Source organism: Propithecus coquereli, unplaced genomic scaffold, assembly GCF_000956105.1.
Source record: "Propithecus coquereli isolate 6110/MARCELLA unplaced genomic scaffold, Pcoq_1.0 Scaffold175, whole genome shotgun sequence".
NCBI lineage: Eukaryota > Metazoa > Chordata > Mammalia > Primates > Indriidae > Propithecus > Propithecus coquereli.
The window spans coordinates 2,824,097-2,837,269 of NW_012142190.1; positions in this window are offsets into that span (position 1 = coordinate 2,824,097).

Consider the following 13,173-nt stretch of genomic DNA (forward strand, 5'->3'; position numbering starts at 1 on the left):
AGTTCCTGCTACTCTGCAGTCTGAGTCAGGAGGATGTCTTGAACCCATAACTTTGAGGTTGCAGTGAGCTACGATGACGCCACTGCACTCTAACAAGGGTGACAGAGCGAGACTCTCTCAAACAAAAAAAATTTTTTGGATGGAATATCATTGTATAAAAAATCTGGGGCAAGTCTTCCTATCATAACACTATTCAGTCAAATACACAATGGTTGAAAGAATTTCTGAGGGAAGCCACCATCTATGGTGATAGCCAACATTTTCTTCATTATGTCAGATCAGTAATCAATCACTTGACCTCATTTTGTCTACCTTATCTTATAACTAGGTGTACAGCAGTTCTCTAATAGGCATGATACTGAATATATTGCCAGGTACAAGTTGTCAAAATTTTTTGTGGCCTTAATTCCTATTATTTTGGCATTTCTCTATTATTCACTGTATTACTGGGCAGAAGTGAAGTTAGTATTACAATTGTCTGTATATGCTAGTTTATAAAAGAATAAGGAACCTATTTCCCCCAGTAAAAGAGATTATTAAAAATACAACTACAAGTGGCATTTTTATCTTAAAATGTTGATATAATACTATTTGCATAACCTGAAGATCACACCCCAACAAAAGCAGGGACAAGTCTTATTTCTTATTACAAGATCTTTTTTTACTACGCAGAGGTCCAGTTGACTACTCTATAAAGAGAGTCAGTGCACTAAAGCACAATTAGAAATGCAATCTCTACACCTCCTGTGCCACATAGCGACGTTTTGGTCAACAACAGTGGTCCCGTCAAATTATAATGCTGTATTTTTACTGTGCCTTTTCTATGTTTAGATATCTTTAGATACACAAATACTTACCGTTGTGTTACAACCTTGTAGGTGTATTTTTCAAATCTCAGTGGTTTATAAAGAAAAAAGTTCACTTTTCACTTAGGTTTTGTCAGTGGCAGGCCCCGCTCAGTTCTTCATTCTACGTGTCTTCTTCTCTCTGGGTTACGGGCTGTGAGAGCAAACTGTATCTCACAGAGGCAATCAAGTGAAAGCTGAACCCAGTGATGTCTCCTGCTTCTGCGTGGGTGCAGCACGCATCACTGCTACTCACATTCCGTTGGTCAGAGCTGGGCACTGGCCAACCTTGTGATATCATGGCAGGAAATATACTCCTCCCTCCGAGAATTATCACCAGGAAGGGGCCTTTATGAATGGACCCAATAGAAACAGTCTTTGAATAACTGAAAACAATTATATAGGCTACCACAAGAGATAGCTGGAGATACAGTGTTCTTAAATCCTTATGTTTTGTGGATAAAAGACAATATTACCACCGTGCTTTGCTGCCACAGTTCTCAAACTTAAGCATGCATCAGCATCCCACAGAAGATTTGCTCAAACAAGGATTAATGGGCCCCACCCTTAGAGCTTCTGATTCGGTAGGTTTGGTGTGGGGCCTGAGATTCTGCATTTCTATCAAGTTCCCAGGGGATGCTGCTAATCCCGGTCCAGGGGCCACCATTTGAGAAGAGCTGCTCTACAGAATGTTTCTCTGGGGGAAGGGAATTGAGCCTAGTGCAGACGGGTGACTGGCCCTTTAACTCCTCTGCCAGAGTCTGTGGATCGTAATCATCTTAGACATCCAACAGGACATAAACCTGGCAAAAACAACCACTCTGCAACTTCAATTTACAACTGGCTGCCACATAGCTCATATTTTCTCCTCTCAAACATTTTTGATAATTAGTGGTTAAGTAATGACTTGGCAATACTCTTTCAATGTATATGATGGTGGAGCAATCCTTGTTTTTCACTGCGAACAGTCCTCTTCCCTCTTTAAATCCTTCCTACTCTGCCCTTCCTTTCTCCCAGCCTCATTACGGATTCGTCCCCAAAGTACAAGCAGGCCGTGTGCATCCGGTACAAGGGGAGGCACTCCTGCTTTCCCACTATTCCTTTGCCACAGCTACTGTTGCTTCTCTTCCTCCCCAGTGGTGTTGAGGTCTGGCAAATATCTCAATAGGGGCCACGGTGTTACTTTTGTGATAATCTATTTCAGATGAGTCTGCAAAAGGTTTTTCTAGTCTATATACTTTTGCTAACACCACCACTCATTCTGACACCTCACCACCCACTCTTCTTAGTTTTTCTTTTCTTTTCTCAGAAATAGATAAGCAATATCAAAAAGATTTATTGATAAAACTCTGCATGTTGTAACCTTTGTCTCTGAAAATTTCAAAGCTGCTTCCTAGCTGAGTAGGTCTTAAAGGAGACTGTTCCTTTTGTTGAGTGAATACTTGGTATTATGAACAAATTCACTGCCAAGTACTTCCAGTGCTATCTTACACTTATGCTTTGACAATTTTTGCTTTTATGGCTAATAGTATCTGGTATAGATTGCATGGTCTGGCAAACAGCTAACATATCCTGACTATTTCCTGTGTGCCAGCATCTGCAAGGTGTGCTTGACACGGTTTACATAATTTAATTCTCATGATGACCCTATGGAGTAGGTATGATTATTATGCCTATTTTACAGATGAAGAAGCCATTTCTAAGTTGGAAGATTAAGTAACCAAGGTCATACAGCTAAACAGCAGAGCAAGGATTAAAACTCAATTAAAACCCAAATACGTTTTAGTCTGAAATGCTTCATTGCTTCCCATTTATTCGCCTGCCAGTTTATCAGAAAATTCACACAATCACAAACCACACACTGACTCCAGGTCCTACAGTATCTTCCAGCTGCCTTCTCTTTCCATTTCTCTTTCCATTCCATTCCATTTCTATGTTTAGAAAAGGACTTTCACATCTACATTTAAAGGTACAGAAGGGGAACAACACTCAACAGATTACGGCTCTCCGCGACAGTTTAACATGCTGTCACCTCCTTTTCCCTGATACTCTCTGAAGGCCTCAATGGCCCATGACAACAGAATTGCTGGTTTGGGTTTCCTGCCTTACAAATTTATCCCAGCCCACACAGGCCAGAGGCCTTTGGTTTTCCCCTCTTAGCAGTTTCCTTCTGAAAAGGCCTGTTTGCGAGTGCATCTCTACACCGGGAAGAGAGGAAATCCATCCTGACTTTCAGAAGGGCCTTTAATTAGTTTCAAATCCAAGTTGAAGTTGTTAGTTTTTTTTTAGGAAAATGACATGTTACTGGGAGGCAGGTACAGGCAGAAGCAGCCTGGACCTCTTGTTTTTGTTGCTTGTTCTCTGTTTCCCAGAGATCCAGTTTCATGCTTTCAAAATTTTAATAGTAAAATCAAACCCACCAGGAAAGACAATCAACACCCTGAGAGGGAAGGAGCCAGGGGAAAGCAGATAGCTTTCTTTGCTAGGGGGTTTCACCGAATTTTCCTGATTATGTTTGATTTCCACTTTTATCTTTATTTTTTTTTTATTTCGGCATATTATGGGGGTACAGATGTTTAAGTTACATATGTTGCCCTTGCCCCCCCGCCAAGTCAGAGCTTCAAGCGTGTCCATCCCCCAGATGGTGCACATCGCACTCGTTATGTATGCATATACCCATTCCCTCCTCCCCACTCCCCGCTGCCCGACATCCAATAAATGTTATTCTTATATGTGCACTTAGGTGTTGATCAGTGAAACCAATTTGCTGGTGAGTACATGTGGTGTTTATTTTTCCATTCTTGGTATACTTCACTTAGTAGAATGGGTTCCCTCTTGTATTCTCCTGGAATACAAGAGCTGATTTCCACTTTTAAAAGCCACCATAGATTGCTGTGTTTATTTTCCAAGTTTCCAGTTCTAACATATGACCCTCATTTGGGTAGCAAAGTAAGATTAATTCCTTGCTCCTTTGAATAATCTCTTTTCTGTTACTGCAGAAGAGAAATGAGGGAAAGTGGGCTTAATTCATGATCAAAACTGAGCATATACATAAACTAATGCGATTTCGCATGAACTTGTATTCCCAAATTATTTTTAACTCTTTATTTCCTCTTTATGAAAAGGTAATCACTATACTGAACTTTGCTGATATATATAGTTTAGTTTTGCTTGTTTTTAAACTTTACATGAATCGAATTTACAATATGTGTTCTTTTGGGTCTGATTTCTTTCACTTGATAGTGTAGTTGTGAGATGTATCCATGTTGTTGTATGTTGCAGTAATTCATTCATTTTTACTAGTACGTAGTATTTTGTTCATGATTATGTGAAGATTTATTTATCCAATCTCTTGTTGAACGATATTAGGATATTAAGGTTATTTCCTACTGGAGGCGCTTGCTAGTCATGCTGCTATGAGATTCCTGCACATGTTCGTGGTGCACGTATGTACTCATTAGTGCAGGATGTACACCAGGAGTGGAATTACAGAGTGGGTTATAGAGAACCTATGTGCTCCATTTTATTAAATAACACCAAACTGCTTTCAAAAATAGCTGGATCATTTTATCCCCCCCCCGTTAGTGTATGAGGGTTCTTGTTGTTCCAATAATTGGTCTTGTTGTCCCCAGATGCTTGAAGGGATTCTTCCCTTTAATGCCAAACATTTACTGAGCCTCCTTCCTGCATGACGACAGGACGATCAGTCTTTGTAGAGAGACGTTCTTCTCCCAGTAATTTCAGAGACTCTCCAGAAAAAGTATGTGTGTCCTGTAGATCTCTCTTGGGTGTCACCTTGGTCTATATCATGTTCTAGGCTGTTGCTTCACTCCCTGTGGGTGAGTTCTTACCATTGTATGTCCTCAAGGTCCTACTGAGGAGACCCAGTGAATGGCACTCTTCCCGTGGGGGAAGTGAGTGAATTGCAAGAGACAGGTTTTGGGGGATAAGGAATGAGTGATGGATTCCATCATCCAGACTAAAGGTTAACTGGAGTCTAGCTGAACGTAACCAATGGGAGGCAAACAGTATCAGTGGTCAGCCTCGGGCTAAGTATCTTCCAGGTGATTTACCTGGGACCTCTGCCTTCCACCTCGCTGCTCAGTTCCTTTGACTCAACTAGGCTTTTCTGGTTGGTGGGCATTGCTTGAGCAAATAATGCCATAAAATTTGGGCGAGAGGGGTTCTAGCCCTAGGCCCAGCCAGTACCCAGCACCTCAGAATACCCTGTTCACACAGCTCCAAGCTCTCTTTCAAAGCACGTGTGGGCTTCCTCCCTGTTCCTGTGGACCTGAAGCAGATATTACCTGTGTGTGCATTGTAGACCCAGACAGCTAAGGGGTGGCTATTTGCAGGGAGTGTGGGTGACACATTTGGATATAGGGGCTGGGTTGTCCCCAAGCATGTGTGCAGGTCCCCTTACCCTTCTGGACAGAGCTGAGGGTGAGAAGAGAGAGGGCAGCTTTGGGGAGCCAGGAGCCTGGACCAGTTCTCTCTATACTGCCACATGGTAGTGTAGAACTCTGAGGAGTTGAGAATACTTAAAAGTTAAATTTTCATTAATTAGTGCATTTGAAAGTTGGAGAAAATCCCTGTGTTAATTTTCAAGCTTAAGGGAAAATGTGGAACATTTATATAAATGAAATTTTGGCTCAACAATCTAATACGACTCTGCAAATAAGTAATTGCCCACTAGCTGCAGGCACCTAAAATAGTAGAAAACACCAAAGAAAGCGTCATCAAAATGATATAACATACATGTTAATTTCCACCTTAAAATTATAAAGGATTGGTGAATTATTTATGTATTAAGATAAAGCAAGAATTTATCCTGGTGCGAGGACAGCATTAAACACCCTGATGGATGACTCTCACTGCGCAGGGGTCCGGATGGGTTAGGAAATGCTCTGCACAAAAGAATCAGAGTGAGGGGCCCTGGGATTTTAAGGGTCCAGGATCAGTCTATGAAGCAGGAAATGTGAAGATACAAAGAGGGACAGCAGGCTGGGGGGTCAGGGGTTGGAAGAAGAAAGTCAGACAGAGAGAAACCCCCCAGAGGGGGAATTGTGGGAATTTTGAGAATAGGTTAGAGGTCTCTAAGACTGAGACTGAATTTCAAATTTCAATTTTATCTCCCATGTTTTGTGATGTTACTTTCTTGCCTTCCTTCTATAAAATTTTTAATAAAGTATCTCTACATAAAACTGTCTCATGTAGGTAGCATTTGTGGGAGTCAAGAAGGGGAAACTATGCTTATTTAGGGTAGTATAAGACAGAAAGCAAAAACCAATCATAAGAGGAGAAACACAAATGAAGTGGAAAATTCTACAGAGACAAGAAATAAGAAGAAGGTATGACTTAGAGAAACAAAATCTCCTTTAGAATCTCTGGAAACTTTGATTGCAATGTTGTTTCCCATCATTGGTGGGATGCGTGCTGAGCTATTTTAATGTAAATGTTGAGGGAAAGGTGATTCTGTAAGGCCCAGGGTTTGGGGACATCCATCTGATGGCACCTGGGCCATCTTTACAAATTCAAGCTGTCTTTCTTTTACAGAGAGGTTTTTGTAGAATACAGTATATACAAAATTGATTAGAAATGATTTAATTCTTTACAGAACATAAAGTTTCAAAATAAATAAGTTTGTGGACTAAAAGTCATGATGGATTAGCTATGGGCTTTAGTTAACAAGTATTTTTACATTTTCTCTGTTGTCAGCAATGTACCTGTGCTGTGAGGGACACAAAGATATGTTAGACACAGTTCTTGCTCTACAGGAGGGAACACACAATTAAGTCACATAAATCATTGAGAGGATTGGGTGCTAAGGCTTGTGCTGCAAAGGCAGCAGGAGTTCAGCAAGGGAAGAGAACAGCTGAGATGCAAACATCCCGAGAAGTTGAGCGGTACCATGAGGGAGGGCTGGGGGTAGGAGGCTGGAAGCCATGTAATCTTCCAGGTTGAGGTCACAGTACACGCACAGGTGCAGACGCAGGAATTCAATATGGTGCAAGGAGCACCACGTACACTGCAGAACAAATGAGTTGACCCAAGTAGATGGTTATTCCATGGGAGGAGTCCTGAGACGCTGTTGCTTATGGGGCAGGGAAGACAGTGAGAACTTTGAAAGACCAGGTGGGAATCTATGATAAGCAGTGGGGAACCCCTGTATTTAATAAACGGCATTTTAGAAATATTCACCTGGCAGCAGGCTGTAGGATGGCCACATAAATGAGAAACTGGAGGCAGGAAGGAAACAGTGGCCCAAATCCAGGCACAAATGACTTGTGCCCAAATGAAGACTGAGGGATGACAGTGTAGCTTGGGGAGCCCAAGAGATTTTGCACATTTAGAGCCGGTTCTATTTAGCATTACACCTTTAAAAGCCTTCTCCAGATAAAAATATACCATTTAACAGAGATGTGACTATCACTACCATCCTATACTCAACACATATTTTAAAATTTTCTGCATTTGAGTGCATTCTTCATCTAACTATAATAGAAGCCCCGCTAAAGAAATTTACTTCCCATTTGGGGTAAATTTCCTGCTCATACATTTTTATAGGCTTGAGATAGACAACCTATTTCACAGAAAGCTCATGCATTATGGACCGTTGATAGGAGAGGTGAAGATGAAAATCCACTACTATTTTATCTTTGTGGCTTCTGTGGTCACAGAGTGTACAAGACTAGGACACACACTGTATGCAATGTCAGGTACCCTGCTGCAAAATGGCTCTGGGCTGGCAGGGCTGGTGACAGCTCTTGTGGGTTTGCAATGATAGTTTAAGTTTGATGAATGAACACAAAATGCATCACTGGTATTGTCTAAGTGATATGACATAATTTATACTCCAACTGCAAAACCCTAATAAATCCAGGCCAGTGACAAAAAGATCCCAGATGTTGGCCCATTCTGCGAACTCCATACACGGACCTCAGTGAATTTATGATCTCTGTGTTTTCGACACCTTTCTCCCATTGTGGAGATTAGTTCCTCACTTTAACTCTATCCTGCAAAATGTGCAAGCTAAAACTGCCTCGCAAACCTTCTTCATCATTAATCCTCAGATGAATTTCAGCATTTGAAAATGCTAACATGCCAGAACGTTAAAAAAATACGATTTTGCTGTCTGTTTTATTAATCACTAGTATCTTTGTCTCCTGAGATAAGTGCAGCATTAATCAGAAATTCAGGACAGCATTCCCCGTGTTGATTTAAGCGGGTTTCTGGGGTCACTTTTAAAAAGTATAAAACATTTGCTCATTATTCTGCATACACTAAGTTACTAAAAGGTTATTTCTCATTTTATGATCTTATAATTCAAGCTATAGTTTTAGTCCTTAATTAAAGAAGGATTAGGAAACATAGCACCTATTCATTTATAGGAAAAAGGGCTTTAATTATATTGATATGAAATTGTTTTATAAATGCAAATAGTACTAAGGCAAAGGCAGGAAAAAAATATTTGAAAGTATATTCAGAGTGCCAAAATCTCATAGAACAAATATTTTAAAAATATACAAATGAAAGAAAAACCTCATGGAGATATTAGCTATAGACGTTTAAGTTTTCAGTTTAGCAAAGCTAGCCTCAGGATGCTAGGTTTTTCTTTTCAACTATTAAGCCTGCAACCTGGGTATTAATGTGATGAATAAATGAAGCAACAGGGTTTTTCATAGGTGTACTTGTTGGAATAAAGATAATTTAATAAATACAATTGCATTCAAATAGTATAAGCAATTACCACTAATTACTGGTAGAGTTTCTCTTTCATTTCTAATGAAGAGTTCAGAGGGAGGATAGTTTATCTTTAGGAACCAATTTAATTTAAAAGTTAATGGAAATAGTTTTGGTTCTGCCTAAAAGATTTTCATGAATTTTCATTTCATCCAACTTCAATGTGAGCAATGTCTTTATCATCAGTTTTACTTGGTTCTTCATTGGGAGGGTGTTCTAGCTTGCCTTATTGTCTGTGAAACCAAGCAGCTCAGAGGGCTGAGCTCAATCAGTGATGAGTGCCTTGCACCACTTTGTACAAGACTGTAAGACTTAGCTTCTGTGGATTTTGAATTGTTGCATGAGATCAGTCAGGATCTCAGAGCATCACTGATCAGAGGTGTTCCCTATGTACTCGTACTCCCAGAAGCACCTAACACAATGCCCAGTAGTTAGTTAACACTGAATAAATGTTTACTGAGAGAAGAGGTGAATGCAGGTTTTTGTGTATACTTTTTTTCGTCACTGTTTCATTCACTTTTTTCTGTCTACATACAGGAGAAAGAGGCTATAATACATGAGTAGAACAATTTGATACTTAAGAAAATCAATGGTTGAAAACAATGACACATAAAATTGTCTATTGTGCAAGCCTTCACCACCAAAGCCACCTCTGGCCACAGTGCAGGACTATTAGAAGTTGTCAGGGACCCTTAATCTCTTCCAAAACCCACAAGTGATTGACAATTATTAATATATTCTTTCTCTATCTGTATAATTTTAATCTTAACTGATTTGCCTGCCTGTGGACAAGAGAATAACAAGCCATGTTACAGTTTGCTCACAAGTCAAGAAGATGGAAGCCTTTTAATTCTATCTTCGTTAGTGAAGTTATTCACATCGCTGTATTTTGTGCTTTGAAAATGCTTGAAGAAAGAGCGGCAGAATAACGTAGCAGATAAGAGCTAAGAAAATTAGGTTCACATATGGCTCTGCTGTGCGATCTTGGGCGAATTAACTTCTCTGTGGCCCAAGTTCCTCACTTGAAAATGAGGATGATGATAATTATAATACTTAACTCCAGGATGTTGTAAGGATTGAATAAACAGATAAAGTGTGCAGACAGTGCTTGGCCCAAAACACATCACACATAAGTATCAGCCATTGGGGTATTGGGCTTTACAGGTGCTGGGAAGAATAATTCGTTTACCAAGAACTGCAACGATTTCAAGAATGTGAGCATTTTGTTCCAGAAAATAATACAGGAGATGTACATTCCTACAATACCTATATAAGAAAACAAAAACACTTTATAAACTCATAGTTATTGAATTCCAGTATTCTACAAGCAGAGATATTGGTAGTATGTTGAATTGGAGAAAAAATGAATTCCAGGGAGAGTTGGAAGAGACTGTAATTTAGAACGGTGATTTCAACCTTGCTTCAGAATCCCTTGAGGAGGCCTATTAACTCATACTGTGGGCCCAGGGCTCTATGTTTGAGAAACTCCCTAGGTGATTCTGATACAAAATGAAGATAGAAAGGAGACTTAGAGAACAACAGCAAGCCAGGATCTGGGTTCTGGGGTGAGAATGAGATTTGAATAGGCAACTCGGGCGGTGGGAACCACAGCGATTTTCACTCAGCAGTACTAAGCCACATTCGGATCAGATCAATCCATCAGCTTGTTACTTGTTTCTGTTCTTGGGTCACATAAAAAGGTGTTTATTTTCAAATGTTCTATAATCTTTTGCTCTGACATAGGATGAGAATAATTGCTTTCCCTACAGAAGGTTAAAGCCTTAGGTAGTAATTACTTCATCGCAGCGAGTCTTGCTTTCCAGACTATTAGCAAGTACCATTTTCTTACGGTTGATCCATCAATCTATCATCTGTCCACCCATTCTAAGTCTTTCGGCAGTAGATATTTCAATATATTAAAACAAACAAACAAACAAAAGCCAAAATGAGCCTGGCATTTAGTGCCCCCAAGCCCCTACCCTCCTGGTTTGTTAAATTACTTTGGTAGGATAAAATAGAGATAAAATGAGGAAAAGGTTTACTTTATGGGAGAGTAAATTTAAACTTTGTGGAAGTTTAAATTTGAAAGGCTGAACTAGATTTCTGAATCTTTGTAAGTGAAACTTAGAATAAATCGTCCCATTTCCTGGGATCGGGCCCCATCCAAATGGAAAGTGAGATTTTCTGAAAACTTGACTAAAATTAAAATTACCTCACGAGGAGAAGCTTTGGAAATGGTAGAGAAAACTTGAGGTCAGGCATATTCACATTCTATACATTAGAAAGAATGGATCAGGATTTGGGAAGAAGATTTAAAAGTGAGGATGTTATACGTTTTGAAATTTGATCATATCAAACTTTATTAGTTTATAGCTTAAACTATAGTTTATAGCTTATTAAATAAAGATATTCTACTCCTAGTACTCAGTGTTCTCTATTTCAGCCCAATTTTATGCACATCTCTAACCAATGAACCCGGTATCATATTTTTAACAAGCTTTGTCTTCTCTCCAATTTGTGATGTTATTTGGAATTCTTATATATATAATAAACTGTTTGGAGACTTAAATTACTTTAAATTCATGTATGCTGGGTTATTCCTGGACTATTTATTTTGTGACATTGATTTATCTCTTTATTTCTGCATCAGTATCGAGCTTGGTAACTACTCCAAAGTGTATTTTAGAATCTGGCAAGATGACTCCCCTAGACACCCTCTTCTTTTTCAATATGTACTGAGCTATTTTACCTATTTGTTAATCTATCATTACTTAAAAAAATCTTTTATCAACAATTTTTAAAAGGCTGTTGGGATGCCTATTGAAACCATAATAAACTTACATGTTATTTTGGAAGCAGTTAATGTCTTCATTATGATATCTGCCCATTAAAGAACACGACGCACCTCTGCAATTATTAGTTTCTCGTACCTCTCAGGACAGTGTGCTTTTGTTATTGCTTAGAATAGTCCTGGCTGCTTAGTGAGTTTTGTTGCTATAGCAAATGGCATTTTCTAACTGGTTCCTGTTGGCATAAATGAATTTTTTACTTATCCATATATATATATATGGTTTGTAAATTATTGAAAGCTTTTCTTTCAATCAATTAACCTTTTATCTCTGTTTTGTGTTTTGCATTAGTGAAAACTTCCAGAACATGTTGAGATTACAGCAGGCATCTTGATCTTACTCTTAATTTTATTGGAACTTCTTGTGGTATTTCCATTCTAAGTATGATGCTGTCTATGGCTTAAGATAGATGTTATTTACATTATCGTATGAGAAATTATCTGAGCTAGCCAGCCTCCAAGATGCCTCTAATGATTCTTGCCTTCTGGTAGTCACACTTTTGTGTAGTCTCCTCTCATATTAAATAAGGCTGATGTGTGTAACCATATGAAGTTATGTGACTTCTGGGGCTGGTTCACAAAAGACACTTGGTTTCTGCCTGATATTTTCCCTGATTACTCATACTGGGGGAAGCCAGCTGCCATGCTGTGAGAATACTCAAGCAGCTCTTTAGCGGGGAGAAACTGAGACCTATCAACAGCCAGCTCTAACTTACTAGGCGTGTGAGTAAGCCATCTTGGAAGCAGATACTCTGCCGCATTCCAGCCTTCAGATGACTGCAGTTCTGGTTGATATCTTGATCGCAACCTCATAAAAGGCTGTGAACCAAAATCATCCAGCTAAGCCACTCCCGAATTCCTGACCCAGAAAAACTCTGTGAGATAATAAATGTTTCTTGTTTTAAACTGCTAATGTGGGGTAATTTGTTATGCAGCAATAGATAGCTGGCACACTCCCAAAATTAGATTTAAAAGAATTCATTTATGTCAGTAGTGGTAATATATTGAATGCCTTTTCAACATCTATGAGATGATTCTTTTTTTTTCTTCTTATTTGATCGACCAAGGTAACGCTTTATTTCATTAGCTTTCCTAATATTAATCTATCCTTGTCTTCCTAGATAAAGTCTTCTTGATTATGGCAGATTATTATTTTAATACACTCTCTAATTTTATTTTCTAGTCATGTATTTAGAATTTTGTATATGCAAACTAATAAATGGGGTTGACCTATACTTTTTATTAAAATAAAGATGATCCTACTTTCATAAAATTATCTCTTTTTTTGTTTCTATACTTAGTTAGAATTTAGATGGAATCATCTGTCCCTTGAAAGCCTAAAGAACATGATATCCTCTGAGCCAGGGCCTTTCGGTTGGATTTTCTTTGATAATTTTCTTGAATCCCTTCATATTGATTGGCCTACCCAGGTTTTCTACTTGAATCCATTTTTGAGGTTTGTTATGTTTACGGAAAATGTTAACAAAACCACCACTCAGATTATTAGCCTAGATATTTGCTTTTGGTATTATTTTTCTCATGGGGTTCAAAAATCTAGCTGAAATAAGAAAGGAATGTGAAGAAACTAAATCCATTAGCAAAATTAAACATCAATGGGAGAAATGGCTATTTCTTGATGCATCCTCTGTCATAGGAACTAGCTTTGGGGAATGGCTTAGCTATTTTACTCAAGTGGAAATGAACCTAACAGACAGCTGAAAAATTCAGAAGGAATTG